Here is a 20,507-nt window from a genome sequence, read left to right on the forward strand (position 1 = left end):
CATATTTATTTATTGATTGATTTTAGTACCTTTCAGGGTCAGGGGCTTCTAGCAACCCCAGCGCTTCCTGTTGTAAGAGGAGGAGATTATACGTGGCCATATTTATTTATTGATTGATTTTAGTACCTTTCAGGGTCAGGGGCCTCTAGCAACCCCTGCGCTTCCTGTTGTCAGAGGAGGACATTATACGTGGCCATATTTATTTATTGATTGATTTTAGTACCTTTTAGGGTCAGGGGTCTCTAGCAACCCCTGCGCTTCCTGTTGTCAGAGGAGGACATTATACGTGACCATATTTATTTATTGATTGATTTTAGTACCTTTCAGGGTCAGGGGCCTCTAGCAACCCCTGCGCTTCCTGTTGTCAGAGGAGGAGATTATACGTGGCCATATTTATTTATTGATTGATTTTAGTACCTTTCAGGGTCAGGGGCCTCTAGCAACCCCTGCGCTTCCTGTTGTCAGAGGAGGAGATTATACGTGGCCATATTTATTTATTGATTGATTTTAGTACCTTTCAGGATCAGGGGTCTCTAGCAACCCCAGCGCTTCCTGTTGTCAGAGGAGGACATTATACGTGGCCATATTTATTTATTTATTGATTTTAGTACCTTTTAGGGTCAGGGGTCTCTAGCAACCCCTGCGCTTCCTGTTGTCAGAGGAGGACATTATACGTGACCATATTTATTTATTGATTGATTTTGGTACCTGTCAGGGTCAGGGGCCTCTAGCAACCCCTGCGCTTCCTGTTGTCAGAGGAGGACATTATACGTGGCCATATTTATTTATTGATTGATTTTAGTACCTTTTAGGGTCAGGGGTCTCTAGCAACCCCTGCGCTTCCTGTTGTCAGAGGAGGACATTATACGTGACCATATTTATTTATTGATTGATTTTGGTACCTGTCAGGGTCAGGGGTCTCTAGCAACCCCTGCGCTTCCTGTTGTCAGAGGAGGACATTATACATGATCATATTTATTTATTTATTGATTTTAGTACCTGTCAGGGTCAGGGGTCTCTAGCAACCCCTGCGCTTCCTATTGTCAGAGGAGGAGATTATACGTGACCATATTTATTTCTTGATTGATTTTGGTACCTGTCAGGGTCAGGCGTCTCTAGCAAACTCTGCGCTTCCTGTTGCCAGAGGAGGACATTATACGTGACCATATTTATTTATTGCTTGATTTTAGTGCCTTTCAGGGTCAGGAGTCTCTAATTATTGATTGTGGTGTTTAACGCGCCGACGCAACGCAGGCGATGAGGCGCGCCGTAGTGGAGGGCTCCGGATTAATTTTGACCACCTGGGGATCTTTAACGTGCGCCGGAATCTCGAGCACACGGGCATTTTTGCTTTTCGCCTCCATCAGAAAAGCGGCCGCCGCGGCCGGGAATCGAGCCCACGACCTCGTGCTCAGCAGCGCAACGCCTTAGCCACTGAGCCACCGCGGCGGGTTGTCAGGGTTCTCTAGCAACCCCTGCACTTCCTGTTGTCAGAGGAGGACATTATACGTCACCATATTTATTTATTGATTGATTTTAGTACCTTTCAGGGTCAGGGGTCTCTAGCAACCCCAGCGCTTCCTGTTGTCAGAGGAGGACATTATACGTGGCCATATTTATTTATTGATTGATTTTAGTACCTTTCAGGGTCAGGAAGGAAGGAAGGATAATACAGTGCATGAAAGGCAGGGAGGTTAACCAGGTTACAGTCTGGTTGGCTACCCTACACATGGGAATTGGGGAAGGAGGGATTTAAAGAGAAAGAAAGAGTATTGAAAAGACAGCAATAGAGCTTGAGAAGCAAGAAAATAAAAATTAAAGATAACTACAAAAACAAAACAATAGGCGCTAATATAGCCTAAACTGAAACGGTAAACTAACCAAATAACAAATGAACAATGGTGCACAGTGTCTCTACAATCGTTCAGACAGGCCTGTGTCCTTTAAGAACTGAAGTAGTACTTTTGTGGCCTTTCTGGATTGTGATGGGCTACGTCTGTGACACAGAACAGTTTGCGCAGTTAATGGCTGGTTGTCGAGTTTCCGGAAAGCGGTTGACAGGTGCAGTCTCTGTGTTGCAAACCGGACACAGTGGCACAAGAGGTGTTCTATTGTCTCGTCCGTGGCGCACACGTCACATGCAGGGCTGTCAGTCATGCCGATAGTGAATGAGTAAGCTTTAGTGAAAGCAACTCCAATCCACAGTCGGCACAGTAGGGTGGCATCTGAACGTGGCATGTTAGTGGGTAAGTGGCGCTGCAGGTCAGGGTCGAGCGAGTACAATCGGGGTTTGAAAACTGCGGCGTATTCCAACCGGTCAGGGTGATTCGCGGGCGATGGACCGCAGTGACTTTGCTGCATCATGGCGCGACAACGGGATGTCGGCCAATTGGGCACTTTCATGGGCATGATGAGCCGCTTTGTCTGCACATTCATTCCCATAAATGCCGCAGTGGCTATGTATGCTGATGATATTTGCATCTGGGCATCAGGAGTTTCACGTCCTCAGGTTCGGGCACGCCTTCAAAAAGCCGCGACCCACACATGCGCATTCTTGCGTTTACAAGGACTTGAAACAGCACCAGATAAGTGTGCAGTGGTGGCATTTAGTCGTAAAACAATGTCGCAGTATGGCATCTATTTAAATGGACACCCCATTTCTTACGTGAAGAGTCACCGCTTTCTTGGAATCATGATCTGTGCTGTGTGTTTACGCCGAGACGCAAGGTAAACCCGAGCCAACGGCGCGCAGCCGGTGGCTCGGCCCGCCCGACGAAGGAATTACGAGGGCGCGACCCGGGGAGGGGAAGCGAAAAATAAAGGCACTCTCAGACTGATCGCCAGACGTGTCGGTTGTACGTTTCTCGCGCTCCGCGAACACTACATGGTGGCAGCGTACGTTCGAACCTGCTACGAAGGCACCGATGGAGGGGTCGCAAGCCCAGGAAGGAAAAATGGCCATGTCCAGTTTTCAATGCAAGCCTCCGGAGGAATTTACTTTCGCAAGCCCAAGTGAGTGGCCGCAATGTAAGCGGCGTTTTGAACGTTTTCGCATCGTGAGTGGCCTCGCCTCGAAATGCGCGGTGGAACAAGTCTACGCATTGGTCTACTTTATGGGCGACAAGGCAGAAGACATCTTTGCCTCATTCAAGTTGACAGAGGAACAGAAGAACAGCTACAACGATGTTTTGCAGGCGTTCGAGAACCACTTCGTAGTTCGAAGAAATGTCGTGTACGAAAGAGCGACATTCTTCAGAAGAGAACAGCGGGAAGGAGAAGGTGTCGAAGAGTTCGTCACTGAGCTACACCGACTGGCCAAGTTGTTTAGTTTCGGAGAACTGCATGACGAGATGATCCGGGACCGGATAGTAGTGGGCATCAGGGACCGCAAGCTGTCTGAACGAATGCAGCTAGATGCGGAGCTGACCCTCGAAAAGGCCACCAACATGGCGCGACAGTCTGAAGTCGTAAAAGAACAAGCTGCTACGCTCCACCGAGACAAGGAAGGAAACGTGGAAAGAGTCGGCCAGACTCGTAAAATGACTGTACCTCCAAGAAATCGGAAGGGGTCTACAACACGAGACAAGAAGCCGCCTGAATCCGAAGCAAAGCAGTGTATGTTCTGTGGCTACTCGCAGCACACTACAGGGAAGTGCCCTGCACAAACCGCGACGTGCAACAAGTGCCGCAAAAAGGGACATTTTGCCCGGGTCTGCAAAGGAGGAGCATCAGTCCGCGAGATCGTCGGTAGCAACGATGAATTTCTCGGAGCCATCTCATCCAGCCGCGACGACAAGTGGATGGCTACTGTGGACATCAATGGGTCGCCCGTCACCTTCAAAGTGGACACTGGAGCTGATGTGACTGTGATTCCTGTGAAAACGTACCGGAGATTTTTCAGGGATCTTCATCTCCAGAAGCCAGACAAGGTTTTGAAGGGACCCAATGAGCGACAGCTTCCTGTTTCCGGCATGATAACGGCAGACATGTCATACCGCGACACGTCGATGAAAGGAAGCATCTACGTTGTGGGTGGTCTTCAGATGCCTCTCCTGTCAAGGAAAGCTAGCGAAGAACTAGGCATTGTAAAACGTCTTGATCAAGTCATCATTCAGAAAAGCGACGCTGTCAACCCACAGGGTGAGTATCTCAAGCTCTTCTCCGGTCTTGGTAAAATTAAGCTCGCATACAAGATCAAGCTTAAAGAAGATGCTGTACCGTTAGCGTTGACCACTCCTCGAAAAGTTGCCATACCATTAATGTCGAAGGCCAAAGCAAAACTTCAAGAGATGGTTCAGCTTGATGTTATCGAGCCAGTTGAGGAAACAACAGAACGGTGTTCTGGAATGGTCATTGTTCAGAAACCTGACGGAGATGTACGCATATGCGTAGACCTGACTGAGCTAAACAAGTTTGTAGAGCGAGAAGTTCACCCTGTGCCTGTCAGTGGACATGTCCTTGCGCAACTTGCCGGAGCCCAGTACTTCCCCAAACTCGATGCCAATTTAGGATTTTGGCAGTTTGAGCTTGCGGAAGAGTCTCGAAGCATGACAACGTTCATAACGCCATTTGGCAGGTACCGGTTCAAGAGACTACCGTTCGGAATCAGTTCAGCGCCTGGATTCTTCCAAAGGAAGATGTCGCAGTTTTTGGATAACCTGGAAGGCGTCGTGTGTAACATGGATGATATCCTGATCTACGGCAGGACACAAGCAGAGCATAACGCCCGTCTCAGAGCGGTTCTGGAAAGGTTACAGAAACATGGCGTCACGTTGAACCGTGAAAAGTGCGAGTTCAATGTTCAAAGGGTAAAGTTCTTGGGACACGTCGTTGATAACCAAGGAATTCATGCCGACCCGTCAAAAGTGCAGGCTATCATTGACATGAGACCACCATCAAACACTCAGGAGCTGAGAAGGTTTCTCGGAATGGCAAACTACCTGATGAAGTTTGTCCCGAACATGTCAGAAATAGCTCACCCCATGAACGCTCTTCTAAACGCGAAAAGCGAGTGGGTATGGACCTCAGCCCAACAGAAAAGCTTCGAACTGCTGAAGAAAAAGCTGTCTGAAAGTCCAGTTCTATCAGTATTCGACCCAGAGAACATGACTGTAGTTTCAGCAGATGCCTCATCGTTCGGGTTAGGTGCAGTTCTGCGACAGAAGCAGAAAGATGGAGTCTATCGACCTGTAGCGTACGCATCCCGTAGCCTGTCAGAGACAGAAAGGAGGTACGCTCAGATTGAGAAAGAAGGCCTTGCTGTGACCTGGGCATGTGAGAAGTTTCAGGAGTATGTCACTGGATTACAGTTTACCATTGAAACTGACCATAAGCCGTTAGTTCCGATTTTCATGTCGAAACATTTGTCGGATATCACTCCCAGGCTACAAAGGCTAAAAATGCGCATGATGCGTTTTTCCTATAAAATGACACATGTGCCGGGCAAGGACCTTGTTGCTGCTGACGCTCTGTCTCGACAGCCGCTACATCACCGAGATAGCACTGAGCTTGAAGAAGTTGCATGCTACGTTAGAAGCGTAATTGCCAATCTTCCGTCAACTGACAAGAGCCTTGCGGAAATTTGACGAGAGCAAGCGGCAGATCCAATTTGCAGCAAGTTGAGCAGCAACTGCAATGATGGATGGCCAGACCGCAAAGAGCTCCCTTTCGAATGTAAAGATTATTGGCAGCACAGGTCAGACATAGCTGTTCAAGATGGCCTTCTCATGAAAGGATCAAGGATTATAATTCCTGGTCCCATGCGCAAAGAAATACTCGCGAAGATACACCAGGGACATCAAGGAAGTGTTAAGTGTCGAGCAAGAGCCCGAGAGTCGGTATGGTGGCCGCGTGTATCGACAGAAATCGAAGAGCTTGTTCGCCGATGTACACAGTGCGTTAAAGAACAGGGATACAGACATGAGCCGTTGATGCCATCTGATTTTCCCGATCGACCATGGCAGAAAGTTGCCATGGATATGTTTCACTGTGGAGGGAAGAACTACTTGCTTGTGACCCATTATTATTCAAGGTATCCCGAGATCGCCCTGCTTCCGAGTATGACAGCGCAAGAAGTTATCAAGCACGTGAAGTCTATTTTCGCAAGGCATGGCACGCCTGAGACAGTTTTCAGCGACAATGGACCTCAGTTCAAAAAACTTGATGGCTCTGCTTTCCGCCAGTTCGCGGAAGAATGGGGCTTCGAACACGTAACATCAAGCCCCAGGTTTCCGCAAAGCAATGGCTTCGTTGAGGCAGCCGTGCGGATCATAATGAAGAGCCTACAGAAAACGGGGGACAGTTATGTTGCTCTTCAGGCGTACAGAGCCACGCCACTTGCAAATGGCTTTAGCCCTGCGGAGTTGTTAATGGGACGGCGCTGAGAACGTCTGTTCCGGCAGTGTCTAGTTCGCTAGATCCCGCTGTTGTCGACAATACAGCGCTCCGGGCGTGGGAACTGCGCCGAGCAGCCCAGCAGAAGAGAAACCACGACAGAAGGCACGGGGCTCGGATCCTCCGTGATTTAGAGCCGGGAGAAACAGTGTGGATAAAGAACCAGAACAAGACTGGAACGGTGCTTTCATCGGCGGGGTCTCCGAGGTCTTACATCGTGGAGACAGACACAGACCAACTGAGAAGGAACCGAATCCACTTAGCCCCAGTCCCTGAAGTTGAGGTTCCAGACTCATCGAATGAATCAACGCCTGGGAGAAACCCGCCAGCTTCGCAAGATGCAAGGAGACGTGAGGTGGGAGAAGCGCCGGTTTACGACGACCAAAAGCCGCCAGAAACAAATGAACCCCAGGAGAGCTCATCCGCCCCACAAGGCTACAAGACACGGAGTGGACGTGTAGTCAAGCCTGTCCAACGCTTGTAAAAGGGAAGGCTGAGAGGGGAAGATGTGCTGTGTGTTTACGCCGAGACGCAAGGGAAACCCGAGCCGACGGCGCGCAGCCGGCGGCTCGGCCCGCCCGACGAAGGAATTACGAGGGCGCGACCCGGGGAGGGGAAGCGAAAAATAAAGGCACTCTCAGACTGAACGCCAGACGTGTCGGCTGTATGTTTCTCGCGCTCCGCGAACACTACATGATCGATCGGGACTTATCATGGACAGCACAAATCTCATCTCTGAAAAAAAAGGCTTACTGGAATTGTCCAACTTTTCAAATTTCTGGCTGGAAAGACGTGGGGCGTTTCTATTCGCTCATTGCTACATCTTTACAATGCACTATTTCTCGGTGTTCTACGTTACAGCCTGCCTGTTCTGTGCAATACAAGCAAAACCAACTTGCGTGCAATTCAGGCGATGCAAGCCCGAGGTCTCCGAACGTGTCTTGGTCTACCGCGTTGCGCCTCTACAGTGGCAACCATATGCACCGCAAGAGACCATCCGATAACGACCTACGTGGCAGTGGATGCACTCCGGGCTCACATTAGACATCTCGCTCGGCTGCCTCATCACCACCTTGCATCCTTGCCGTCAACTAGACCACAGGCATCCTTTTCTAAGATAGTCGCCACTCACTACGAGAGCCTCCCCTCAGGATACACACCTGCGGCACGACCATCATCGCCCCTTTGGTGCCTCTCGAAGCCAGAAGTGCACCTAACCATCCCGGGAATAACCAAGAAATCGGACGTTCCACCACAAGGTCTCCAACAGCTCTCTATGCACCTTTTACATGAAGCCTACAGAGACCGGATTCATATATACACCGATGGCTCGGTAACGAACTCCAGTTCTGCGGGAACTGTAATTGTGCCGGCCAGATTGGTAGACATTCAATTCAAGCTGTCCAATTTAACAACCTGAACTGCATACGAACTCACAGCTATTCGCGAGGCTCTTCTGTACCTAAAGCAAGAATTACCACAAAAATGGGCTCTGTTTTGCGACTCCAGGCCAGCTCTCCAGAGTCTGCACTCTGCTCTTCGCCGCGGCCCGTACGAACAGCTTGTGGCCGAGATTCGTCAAGCGTATGACTTCCTAACAAGGCATGGGCACAATATTATTTTTCAATGGTTCAGGGTCAGGGGTCTCTAGCAACCCCTGCGCTTCCTGTTGTCAGAGGAGGAGATTATACGTGACCATATTTATTTATTTATTTATTTATTTATTTATTTATTTATTTATTTATTTATTCATTTTAGTACGTCAAAGACCTGGACAACAGGCATTACATGAGGGGTGAGCTTAAAAGAAAAATCACTGGTTAAAACCACGCGAGATATTAACAAAGAACTTTACAAACAATTGATTTGAGAAACTGCAGGGGAGGGCGGGTCACAAGGGGAAAAAATAAAAAAGCGGAAGGAATGTCAGAGAGTTTAAGGCACACGCACAGAATAAAAAAAAAATGCACAGGTGAAAAATCACGCGACATGTGAATGAACTTGACAAGCAATTGATTTAAAAAAGTAGGGTGGCCGGTCACAAGTGGAAAAATAAAGAGCGGAAGGAATTAAAAAAGAAGCGTAAGACGACAAAACAAGGATCAAAGCTATTTTAAAGACATGCCGATGATCGAAAACCTGCTATCGGGGAGAAAGCAATGCACGTAAACTAAGCTAAGTTAATCGGCGTGTATTTCTAACAGAGATTGCCTGAACTGTACTGAATCTCTAATCTGCTCCAGTTCCTGCGGAAGATCGTTCCAATCTTTGGCTGTGCGAATGAAAACAGAGTGTGAAAATGTAACTGTTTTTGGCCGGGTATACGATACTTGGAATGTGTTTAATTTTGCTTCGGCTCGAAAAACTTGTGCGGCTTAGGTCGTATTTGTTAGGTGACAGTGTGTAATAATATTTTTGAAAGAGTGCTAGTCGGGCAAGCTTTCGGCGGAAGAGAAGCACGCTGTTTTAGCTCGGTTACGCTCGCAAAATATGAATAATCTGCAGGGGGAACCTGACTGCTAGATTTTGTACTGCGTCCAATGCCTGAACGAGGTACTTTTGGTGGGGATCGCAGATAGCGGCTGCCTATTCTAATTTCGGGAGTACGAGTATTCTGTAGGCTATTAATTTTAGTTCTGGAGGGGCCAGTCTTAAATTTCGTTGGAGAATACCGAGAGTTTTGGTTGCTCCAAACAACCAATTTAACATGAACGGACCAAGTCAGATCATTTGTTAGATGTACACCGAGGTATTTGTACGAGTTACCAGGTTGGAGTACCGAACCATGGAGGGAGTAACTGTAATTAAGTGGGTTTGTTCGTCTATGGAAAGATAAGGTTTTGTATTTGAGTACATTTAGTGACATTTTCCACTCGCTACACCAATTTTCAATAGCTGAAAGGTCTCCTTGTAAGGTTAATTGATCGTCGCTGCTATTTATTTTAGTATATACCACACAATCACCCGCAATTTGTTACTCGGTAAGGCAGGTCATTGATATATATTAGGAACAAAAGCGGTCCGAGTACAGTGCCTTGTGGTATTCCAGAGTGCACATTGGTAGTATTGGAAACAGTGTTGTTTACTACATATTGTTTTCTATTAGTGAGGAAGTTACATATCCAGGATAATACAAATGAATCAAGGTTAAGCTGTTTTAATTTATGCACTAAACGACGATGAGGGACTTTATCGAATGCCTTTTCGAATTCAGGAAATATTGCGTCGGTTTTAAAGTTATTATCAAGGCTAGTGTGCAAATCATGAAGGAATGTAGCGAGCTGTGTTTCACACGAAAATCCCTTCCGGAAGCAGTGCTGTAACTGATCTATGAAGTTGTTGTTTTCCATGTGATTTATCTCATTTGTGAAAATGATATGTTCCATAATTTTTGAGGTAATGCTGGTTATTGATATTGGACGATAGTTACATGGCGATGATTTGCCACCAGTTTTAAAGATTGGGACGATTTTTCCGAGTTTCCATTTCCAGGGTATATGGCCAGAAGACAGTGATTGGGAGGACAGCATTGTCAATATGGCGCTTCTCACATCCGTTGTGTTTTTAAGTATTTTTGTCGTGATGTTCGAAGAATTTTTGAAGAAAAACTTGAAGAAAAACTTGAAGAATTCTTCAAGGTTTTGATTAGGCAGGTGATTCCGTTGGTGCCAATTGTAATCGGGGCATATTATTCAAAATGACAGTGCGGTCTGCTTGAAAGGTAGTCGTGCGCTCTTTCGCAAACACGGAACAGAATGCGCCATTACGCACGTTTGCACAGTATTTATCGCCTAGCGTTTCGTCTGAGTTACCGGATAAAATTATTGAAGAAGAAGTGGACGGAATTATGGTTCGCCAAAACTGCTTGGTGTTAGTCTTCAGCAAGCTAGGTAAGCTGAAGCGAAAAAACTGAAATTTGGCAGTGCTGATGGCTTTTCTGAGTTCTATTTCCGCCTTTTGGTAAGCTTCCCATGCTGACTTTCGGTTTTTCTTCCTTACTGTTTTAAAAAGGCGTTTTTTCTTGCATATCATTTTTTTTTGTTTTAGTGAACCAAGGGGCTGATGGTTTTTTTAATTGTGATTGTTGGTATGAATGTTTCACTGAGTTCAGTTATTTTAAATGAAAAAGGTGCCAGTTATCCTGTACAGATCGGTCATCGAATCCGTGTTAATAGCTTCATAATTTCGCCGCTCATAGAGTTTGATTTCTTTGTTTCAACCTCAACTATAAGGCGCGTTGTAAATGTTGCTAGAACAACTATGTGGTCACTTACTTCCTGCAGGTATAAGACCGATTGCAGGCTGCTTGGGTCCGACAACAGTATTAGGTACAGAATGTTGGATGTGGTTGCTGTTCCTCTGGTAGCCAGTCTGATTGCTTGAGCTAGCTGATAGTTTTCTGAGGAGTTTATAAATTACCTACATTCGGTATGTGCGTGGATGGTGCACTTAACTCGCCAACTAATGTTTGGATAGTTGAAGTCACCGACGAGAATAAAGCTACCTTTTGGAAATTTTTTCTGTAGGAGGTCAAGGGAGTAGTTAAGATCGGTGAGAAAATCGTAATCGTATGGGTGGCGTCCCGTATGGGGGCACTTTGGGCTTTATTTCGAGTGCCACTGAGATGGTGTAATTGCTTTTTCCTTACCAAACAAACAATAGGGGGTTTTGATGGCCGTTTGCGAATGTCCGATTCACTCCCGGCGGCCCGCTGAGGACAACCGGAGCGGTAGGAGCCAATGCCGCTCGCGGTAAAGCGCGTCACGCATGCGCAATGACGCCTCCACTTGCTGTGGGGACGGAGCAGACTGACAAACGGCCAGCTAAAACTCACCATTAGCCGTCTTTATCACGATATGTATGAATGTTGAAGTAAACAAAAAATTCTGCAGAAATTCAGAAAATTACCTGCTCATGCGTAGCATTCTTGTGCCGCTTGTGTTAGAGATTTTTCCAGCCAAATGTTTTGGTTTTTCGAAATCCCGTCCCACCAATTAATTACATTTGCGCTATTATAACGATTAGAAGTGGAACTTTCGCGAAATCTGCATTATTGTGGAAATGCAGGGCGTTACACGGTTCGCCATTTCCCGCAAATTTTGTATTTTTTTAGTGTTTCAAAATTTCTTTTTATCAATTATCTCATTTACGCTAATTAAGGATTAAAGGTGGAACTTCCGCAAAATCTGCATTATTGTGGAAACCGAGGTTGTTATACCAATTGCCATTTTCCATACTTTCAATATTTTTGTTATTTATCATTTTGTGAAACTTTTTCGACCAATTACCTCCATTTGCGCTATTATAACGACTACGCGTGGAACTTTCCCGAAATCTGCAATGTGGGAGATTTTTCGAGCCAAATGTTTTGGTTTTTCGAAATCCTGTCTCACCAATTATCTCCATTTCCGTTATTTATAATGATTACATTTGGAACGTTCGCGAAATATACATTATTGTGGAAATGCAGGGTGTTACACGGTCCGGGCTGTTCGGGTACTCGGCAAAGAATGCTACGCATTAAAAACCGTCCTTTAAAAAAGCATGATCGAAAAAAGATGTTTTTAGTTTTATGGGCAAGGGCGACCACTTCCAAAAAAAAATTCTCAGTCATTCTACCATGGGTAGGGGGACCAGCATCGGAGCCGTACGCGGAAAAACACGTGCGAACGTTCCAGTAGTAACCAAGGGGACTATATTACGAATTGGGATTGAGTCGCGTGCCGCCTGCATGCAACCAAAATCCCGTTGTGCGGCGCCTCTTATAAAACCAACGCCTTCCAGTTGTTCGCAGTTACCGTTCGTCGTGACTACGGTTGCTCCGAACTTAAACATCCTCTCGGCCATGGCACGTATGATCACTTTCGTGGGCACTTATTAACACATACGTCACCCCCACAACCCATCTGCCCCCATTTGGAGGTGGTGAACACTAGGCGATGGCGATGGGAAGCTCGGATTCGCGGGTTCAAGAACCCATCGTTGCTCGGGAAGACAAGGTCACCGGGGACCATATATCTTCGTTCACCCCTTCTTCCCTCATTTAGTCCTAGTCCATGGGCCAATAACAGCTTCTCTCTCTCTTTCTATCTCTAAATGCACGCCCCTCCGATACGAATGCCAGATCTCGGCGCACGCCACTGGTTGTGCGTTCGCGGTCATTCTGGCATGACTGGCGTAAGTTTCCAGAGGGAACCTTTTTTCCCCATGCTTGGCGTGCTCCAAGCATAGCGGTGTCTTCCCCTCTACCGGAGCTACGTCCAGGCAATACATGCGCGGTTCTACGATTGCCCTCGTGTCCGCACAGCTCGGCGTTGTCTGTCCGCGTGCCGTGTACGTTGTTGGACTTTGTGAGCGGAATATAATTCAAGTGTGCGAACTCCGCGTGATATCCTCATACGATAGCACATTCCATACTGCCCTTTCGCTCATGTGTTTTATGAGCGGCCACGATTTGCTGCTGCCGAGCTAAAGCACCGGCTGTGGAGCACATCGCGCTTCTAGGAAGGCCGGTTCCGGTGGAGTGTTATTGGTGAGGATTTCATAACACCGAGACAAAAACCTGCGCGAAGCTAGCGATGTTGAGCTGAAGTACGAAACGATTTAAGCATAAAAGAAAAGGCACTCTTTTACGTAGAACCACGGAACTCGAAAAGAAAAGGCGAAATATTGGCGCGCACAAAACCTTACTTACGCCAAAATTCGTATGGAGCAAAATGTGTCCTTCAGACTAACAAATTTGCGCATGGTGCAAGGCTGGAGAAACAGCGGAGCTGGCGGCACCTCTCGTTTCGTCGGAGACCCGGCTGTTGAACCTCATATTTAGTTATTCCCGAACTTGCCGCTGAAAGTCCTCCCTGACGTTTCGTTTTGGAGCGTTTCGTCTGCAGGCTTTTGCACATCTCCCAAAGTGCACCGCGTTAGAACATGCTAGAAGAACCCGCGGCCAAGTCCAAAGCCAACGCCCGCGCTACAAACCGAAAGGAAATGCTGCGTGCCCGGAATGCGGCGATAGCTCAAAAATAAAGCAGTGAAAGTAGTGATTGTTCAATCTGATAGACACCACTTTCATATATGTGTACCGCGAGAAACGAATTTTGTTCTTCCCAACTGGCTGCACTTGTTATTGTCACCCGACCCTGCTAACCCTGTACCCGTCAGTACTTTGGGGTGGCCCAGTGGCTAGGTAGCCGATTTCATGGCGTAAAGGTGCCTGGTTCGAATCGCGGGACCTTCCTAGCCACGTCTTGTGGAGGCGCGCACTCCGAGCCCTTGTTCGTGGGTTCCTTGCCTCCTCGACGCTTTCGCTCACACTTCGTTGGTTTTTGATGCGACAAACGGATATTGCTTGGCTTAAACAGCTCTACTGTTAAAAAATGCGCCAGCAAGACCTATAGGTTCTCGTGCACTTGCGTTTAGCGTATAATTGCATTTCAGTGCGCCGTGATCTCAGGGAAGTCGTTTCAGTTGATGCGGTTGGGTATTCGCTATCAGTGGTTTTCTTGATGCGCTTCCTGTCAAAGGTGCGTATTTAAGTGCTGCTTTTACGCCAAGTGCACTCGCCCTGTTCGAATGGCACTTCGGCGGCGCCCTGCTGAACGGCGAAATAAAGTCCTCTCGGCCGTGACATCCATGAAGATAACTCGCGCAAATATTCCGCAAAATTACTTGAAATTACTCCTCTTTATTATTTTCAATTTTATCTACTTATTACAGTTCCAAACAGCGGCGGAAATATTCAAGTGAGAAGCAATACAAACACCGGATATTATGCTTGAACACGAAGAAATAGCAGCATAGTACACAGGACGAAAAGAAACGTTGCACCACCCAAAATTTACAACACAGCAATGTTGCCTCACACAAGTCCGGAAAGTCATCGCCGGGTCGGCAACTCAACACCGGCGGTCATATTGTGGCGTGGCAGCGGAAGAACTGTTAACAATAAAATATATTTAGGAGCGTATACAAGAAGGCGCTGGCAGCTAAGGCTGCTGCAAAGTCCGATGCAAAGCGTGCATCTGAACAGCTCTGAACGTCGTCGTCTTCTTCTCCAAGGCTATAGGTATGCACCAGCTTGGTTTTTATTGTGAGAGAGAATAAACTTTATTTGAAAATAGAAAGACGGGTATGTGGAAAGAGTTTGGGTGAAGTCCTATTTCCAGGACTGCAAAGGCTGCCAGCTTGGCTCTCTCTAGCAGCTCATGCTGTGTCGAAAGGTCCGAGCTGGACAGTGCTAAATCCCAGGACTCTGTGGAGGTTTGGTAGGTGTTCTGTTGCCAAATTATAGGGCAGTTCCAGGCTGTGTGGAATAAGTCTGCTCGTAATTTGCATTTGTGGCATTCTTCGTTACATCTCTCTGGGAACATGAGAGACAGTCTGGATTTGTGTGGGAAAACGTTGGTTTGTAGTTTTCTTATGTTTCGTGCGCCTTCGGCATCTAACATGTGATGCGGTGCGGGCATGGTCTTTCTCGCTTGCCTTTGAGTGTAAAGCCTTTCATTAAGCGACATGAAGGGAGGAAGGGTGTAAGAGTAGTCCGTTTCCCTGCGGCTGTTGATTTGCCTCGCTAGGGAGTCGGCTCTCTCATTTCCTTCAAGGCCTTCGTGTGCTCGGCTCCATAATATTCTATGTTGGCCTTTTGGTTCGGCTGGTAGAATATTCCTGGTTTCTATGGGAATAAGGCCGAATATTAGATTTCTAATGGCTCTTGTAGAGTCCGTGATGATGATGAGGTTTTTGTTCTTGTATTCTCCCCATCTTACAGCGAGTAGTATGGCTGTGGTTTCAGCTTCTTGAGATGTTTGTTTTCTGCTTAAGAGAAAGTCCAGGAGTTTGCCCCGTGCATCCACAACTACGGCTGATGATATTCCGTGGTGGTTGGTGGCGGCATCCGTGTATACTGCATCTGGATTTTTCCCGTATGTGCTTCTCATATAGTTAATTCTTGCTTGTCTTCTACCTTTGTTGTAGAGGGGGCTCATATTCTTTGGAATGGGTGAAATTTTGGGAGCTTTGCGTTGTTCTGGTTGCAGCTCTGTTGTTCTTCGTACGAACTCGGTGTGAATGGTGTGGCCCGTTCTTCTTTTTCTGCCGGTTCTTTCCCTCCCGGTTCTTGTATTCAATAGCCTCTCTTTTTGTGCTTCGAGGGTGGCTCCTTGGACTTCTTGGAAGGTATTGCAGATTCCCAGGTTATAGAACTTCTCGTTGTAGGTGTAGATGGGTAAGCCGAGGGCGATCTTGTAAGCCGTTCTTATGATAGCGTTTACTCCTTCTTGTTGTCTTTGGTCCAGGTGGTGAAACGGTAGACTGTACGCGATCCTGCTCATTATGAGTGATTGGATGAGTTTGATTGTTTCCTCTTCTCTCATGCCTTTTCTGGTCCGTGTGATGCGTCTGATGACCCTCGCTAGTTGTTGCGAAAAACACCAGCCTGGTTTCCGATCTGTGCCGTGGCGTGTATCCGTAGAGGAGAGGTTGGCCACAGCTGAACCACTAGCTAATCTTGGCTCGATCGTTGAGACGCTTCGCCGAGGTACAGGAGGCCGCGGCAAAACCTCCGGTGGCGAAAGCATCGGCCTGGTGAAAATGACTGAACAAGATTAGGGGCAGTCTGGGTCGCGGGAATGATGACGCTTCAGACGGGAGACGTCGATCAGTTTCGGCGTTAGATGTGGTAATGGCGGCACGGTGTGAGCGGACCGGTTTCGTAGGTTACGGGGGTTACCATGCGTATGATGGAGTATGAGCCCGTCGGCAGAGCAGTTTTTCAGATAGGTCGATGTGGCGTTATTGGGTTCACAAGAGTACTAAGGTGCCAGGTGAGAAGCACACAGCGCGATGGGGCTGATCGTAGCGACCTTTCTGGACTGCTTGTGCTGTGGGCATATCCTGGTGCGAACAACCGGGCGGGGCGAATCAGCGTGACTACGGCGTCTCGTGCATATTCGGTTATCAACGTTCCCAACTCAGGCAACACGGTGTCCGACGGCAAGATAGGTTCGCGGCCAAAAAGGAAAAGGCAACGAGAAGCCAGCGTTGTCGCGGCGGGAGAAACTGAATGATCAGTGATCCTTGCTAGTGGTCGGTGTACGGTGTGAGCGCCAACGTACTTTGCAACTGTGGCAAGCAGCATTCTGAAATTACTCCTGTAGGCCTCTAGTGGTGTGATTGGTGGGACAACGATGATGATGAAACTCGTGGCGTTTAAATGTATTCACAATGGAGGATTGCCCAAGGCTAAAGTTTTGACTGAGCTGTTGTCAACCCTTAATGCCCAATAATTAAGCTTCCCTTTCAATTCAGGATACCTGTCGTAGACGCATATCATTGAATAATGTTATGGATCGTTTTTTCTTGCGCAACCCAGAATTGAGACCCCAAACTATAGAAGATGCGGATTGATGTGTCCTCTCATTAACATCGACATGGTCTTTTTTAAGCGTCTATTTTGCCACAGGGCATAAATAACGTGTGTAATTGATGATGAGGAAAGTTGATTATATGAACGTGAAAATGTTCGCTTCGCGTATAAAGTTTTTTTTACTTTTCACAGTGTCTGGAGTACTGTCTGACGGCACTCTAGCTCAGCGCTGCAGGCATGGTTAGGCAGGCATGGTCCGTCGACATTCCAATATTTATGACTACGCGAGTACCGGCCGTAGCGCCTGCCGCTTTGATTTAGGGGTTTTGTCACCGCTTCTCGATGCCATTAAGGTGGTTGGAGACGAGCTCTGCCTGGATTATATTTTACCTTTAAATTGAATGATAAAAAATGAGTTAAGTTAGCTTTTTTCTGGTTAAAATGATTACGTCGTGCTCACTACGTCAGGATATGTTAGGTTCGCTTAGTTTATGTGGGGTTACCTTACTTTACGTTAGGGAGAGCCAGGTAGTTCCAAAAACGGCCTTATTTCACGAAACGCTGAGATGGACGTCAATATAGTGGAATGCTTATAGTACCATCGGATGGCACTCCAGACACGTTCTTTCTTTTCTCATCTTTTCTTTATTCTTGTTGTTTTCTTCGCGGTTGAAAACTACTCCTTTATGATACTCAGTACATGTCTCGGACGCGCATTAATTCGTACGCCACACCGCATTAACACTTAAGTTTAGGTGAGCGCTTTCTAAAGTCTCCAGCTACCCTCATACACATGATCTTGGGGTGCGCACACAACCCAGCCCTCCCACCTTTACCCACTTCTCTTCCCCTCCCTGAGCTGTGGGAGAACCTGACGACCAGCGCTGGCTTAGATGCACAGCAACTCCTGGTGTCCAGGGCTGAGACAGCGAGGTCGTCCCATGGTCTCCTGGACTAAGGAGCCACTCCCACATCACCAGGCTCAAAATAAAGTTTTTCCTCCTCCTCCTCCAGCTACTAATCCCAGACCCAAGTTTGCCCAACTTTATTTTTTTAAATGTTACCCTATTTGCACTCACGGCCGTTCTGAGGAGCATTGCCCGGTCGCATCATTCCGGATTTTCGCGTATCGAGTAGCGTCGTGAACCGCCGAACGTGTGGATAACGTGTCGGCCCCTGAGAGTTGGTGAACCCCAGCCCCGTAAAACGCTGACTCTGGGGATGTAGTAGCGTGAAATAACGGTACTGGCATTTATATAATCCGAAAGATTGAGAAAAGATTCCTTTTGGAACTTATGTCTGCTTACGTATCGTCAGGGGAAGCCATACTGCTTCCGCATTCAAGTAACGTAAGCACTCCTACGTACCGTGAACATTGACTTTTCAAAAATGAATTCACACGAACTCACCAAGTTTTCAATATCGGTAATATATTTACAGTACTCAAGTTATCGTGATCGTTGTCACAGAGCGAAAAAGTAAAACCCCGCCCCCCTAAGACGAATCCACAAATCGACCCCTGCTTCGAGGCTGGAGCAACAATGCATCCATGTGTCAGTTGGTCTAGTACATCGCCGGAAAGTGTTTAGAAGGCCGCTCGAAGAAGTGACGATTCTTGCTTCAGCATGCCATTAGTACTAACTCGCATCCGAAGTAGAATCCGCATGAAACAGGAGGCCGCCTGGTGTCTCCTGCGAAAACGTTACAAGCAAAGTACAGCTGAACCAACTCCGTTTCGTCCATATGTTGCCTTTTCTGCGTAATTCCGAAGCTTTTCGTCTTATTTGATGCGAAGCGGGATTAAATCATTAGGTTTGCACGCATAGACTCCCAGCAATAAAATTTAAACTACCATACATGTGAAATTAAGCTACCATAAGTTTGGGGCTGGGTTGCCGTTTAGAATAATGCCCACCTAAGTTACGTTGAAGAGGTTGACATTGTCCCGCACCATAGCGTACTGGTTGGCTGATGGCGAAGCCGAGGATTGTCGAGTCCACGCAGGAAGGCAATGCTTTTCTTTTTCCGCATTCGAGTCCGACCAGAACTCCCGGGAACTCCGTGTCAATGTCGTCGCAGCTGAGCGTTCGGAAGCTGCCCGCGGCGGCTTGGACCTCTTGCCAGTGGTTGGAGGACCACACATTCCGAATGGTGCACGATGCGTGGCGAGTGTTCGGTACGTTATTTACGCCGTTAACAGCAACAACGCCCTTGGGGAAGCTACATTCCAGCCTGGAACAAGCACGTGGCGACATGCAGCTGGTCTGTGGATAGCAATGCCTTCGGCGCCCACGAGCGCGGTGGTGGTTGCACCCGTCAGGGGGCTTTTACTCACTCAGGGGGGTTGGCCAGGAAATGGGTGCTTTACGAAAGAAAATATGTGGGTTTGGGGGAAAAAGAAAAATGAATATTCAGACACCCTACGCACCATCGCTGGCCTCCCACGTCATACAAAAATTGCAAACCTCCAACAAGCAGCGACCCTCCCACCAATCGACCGCATCATTCAGGAACAAACGGATCAATACAATTTTAAACGACAACTCACCCACCAAGGCGTGCTCCTCACCGCGTGGGATCAACGAAGCAATATTCCCTTACCTAATTTTCCAGCCCCAATACCCCCATGGCAGCGGCCCCACTTCACTCAATCCGTCACCTCTCAACCCGTCGCACGCAGGAAGCCCGAGCTTCGACAGCAACGCTGCCGACGTCTTGCCTCAATTAAACGACCGGGTGAAACTGACGTCTACACCGACGCTAGCCGCATAAACCCACACGTCGGCAAAGCATGGATCAGCCCGGACAATTTATCCATCATGGGAGCCCAATATCACCGTATTCCCAATATTACTTCAACGGACGCGGAGCTCATCGCTATCCACGATTCTGTCGACTACTTAATGTACAATTACCATCTCCCCATTCCCCCCAACCTTCGCATCCTAACAGACTCATATGAAGCTCTCCAAGAACTTTGTCATCCCATGTCCACCCACCCTTCTGTCCACCACATTATTCATCAAATCACTGCGCTCCAAACATCAGGCTGCCAAGTCCGAATCGACTGGACCCCCGGTCATGAACCAGCCGCTCCTGGGAACCAAGCAGCTCACGTGGCTGCACAGGAGGCCCTTCTCACAATAGCCTCCGATGGACCCCCGGCGCCGCCCTTCTCGGACCACCCCTGGCCCAACTGCCCTGACGATGACTTCACTCTCGCTCCCGCAATCAGGCTCCGTAGATTCAAGCAGCTGAAACAACAACGCCTCAAGTCACTCACCCCTTCAGGCCACCTCACCTCCTTCCCCACCCTAACTCGAGCACAAGAGATCTTCTTGAACAAGGTCCTGACAAACACCTGTACGGCACCAGAGACCATTCGACAATGGTATTGTCCCCAGCACGCCCCCCGATGTCCCTACTGCGACCACTCCATCGCAGCCGATCTCCACCACCTCATCTGGCACTGCCCCAAGTTTTCTCGATTTCGTACATTCACTCCCCCACACCACGACACCTCTGCCTACATCGACCCAACATCCCTCTCACACGACACACTCTTCGAAATCGCCATTTATGCCACAAAAAGCGGCCTAGTACGGGCAATATAGCAGTGGTCTGCACGACTCCTGAAGAGAACCCTTGAGGCCGGCATTATAAGAACAGTGCTCCGTTCTCCCTTCCCTCCCCCCCCCCCCCACCTGGCCCTCGGCCTTCCTTTCTAATAAAGTTTGCAACAACAACATGA

Source organism: Haemaphysalis longicornis, unplaced genomic scaffold (assembly GCF_048455015.1).
Source record: "Haemaphysalis longicornis isolate Haplotype H1 unplaced genomic scaffold, Haemaphysalis longicornis Haplotype H1 scaffold_3, whole genome shotgun sequence".
In the NCBI taxonomy this organism is placed as follows: Eukaryota; Metazoa; Arthropoda; class Arachnida; order Ixodida; family Ixodidae; genus Haemaphysalis; species Haemaphysalis longicornis.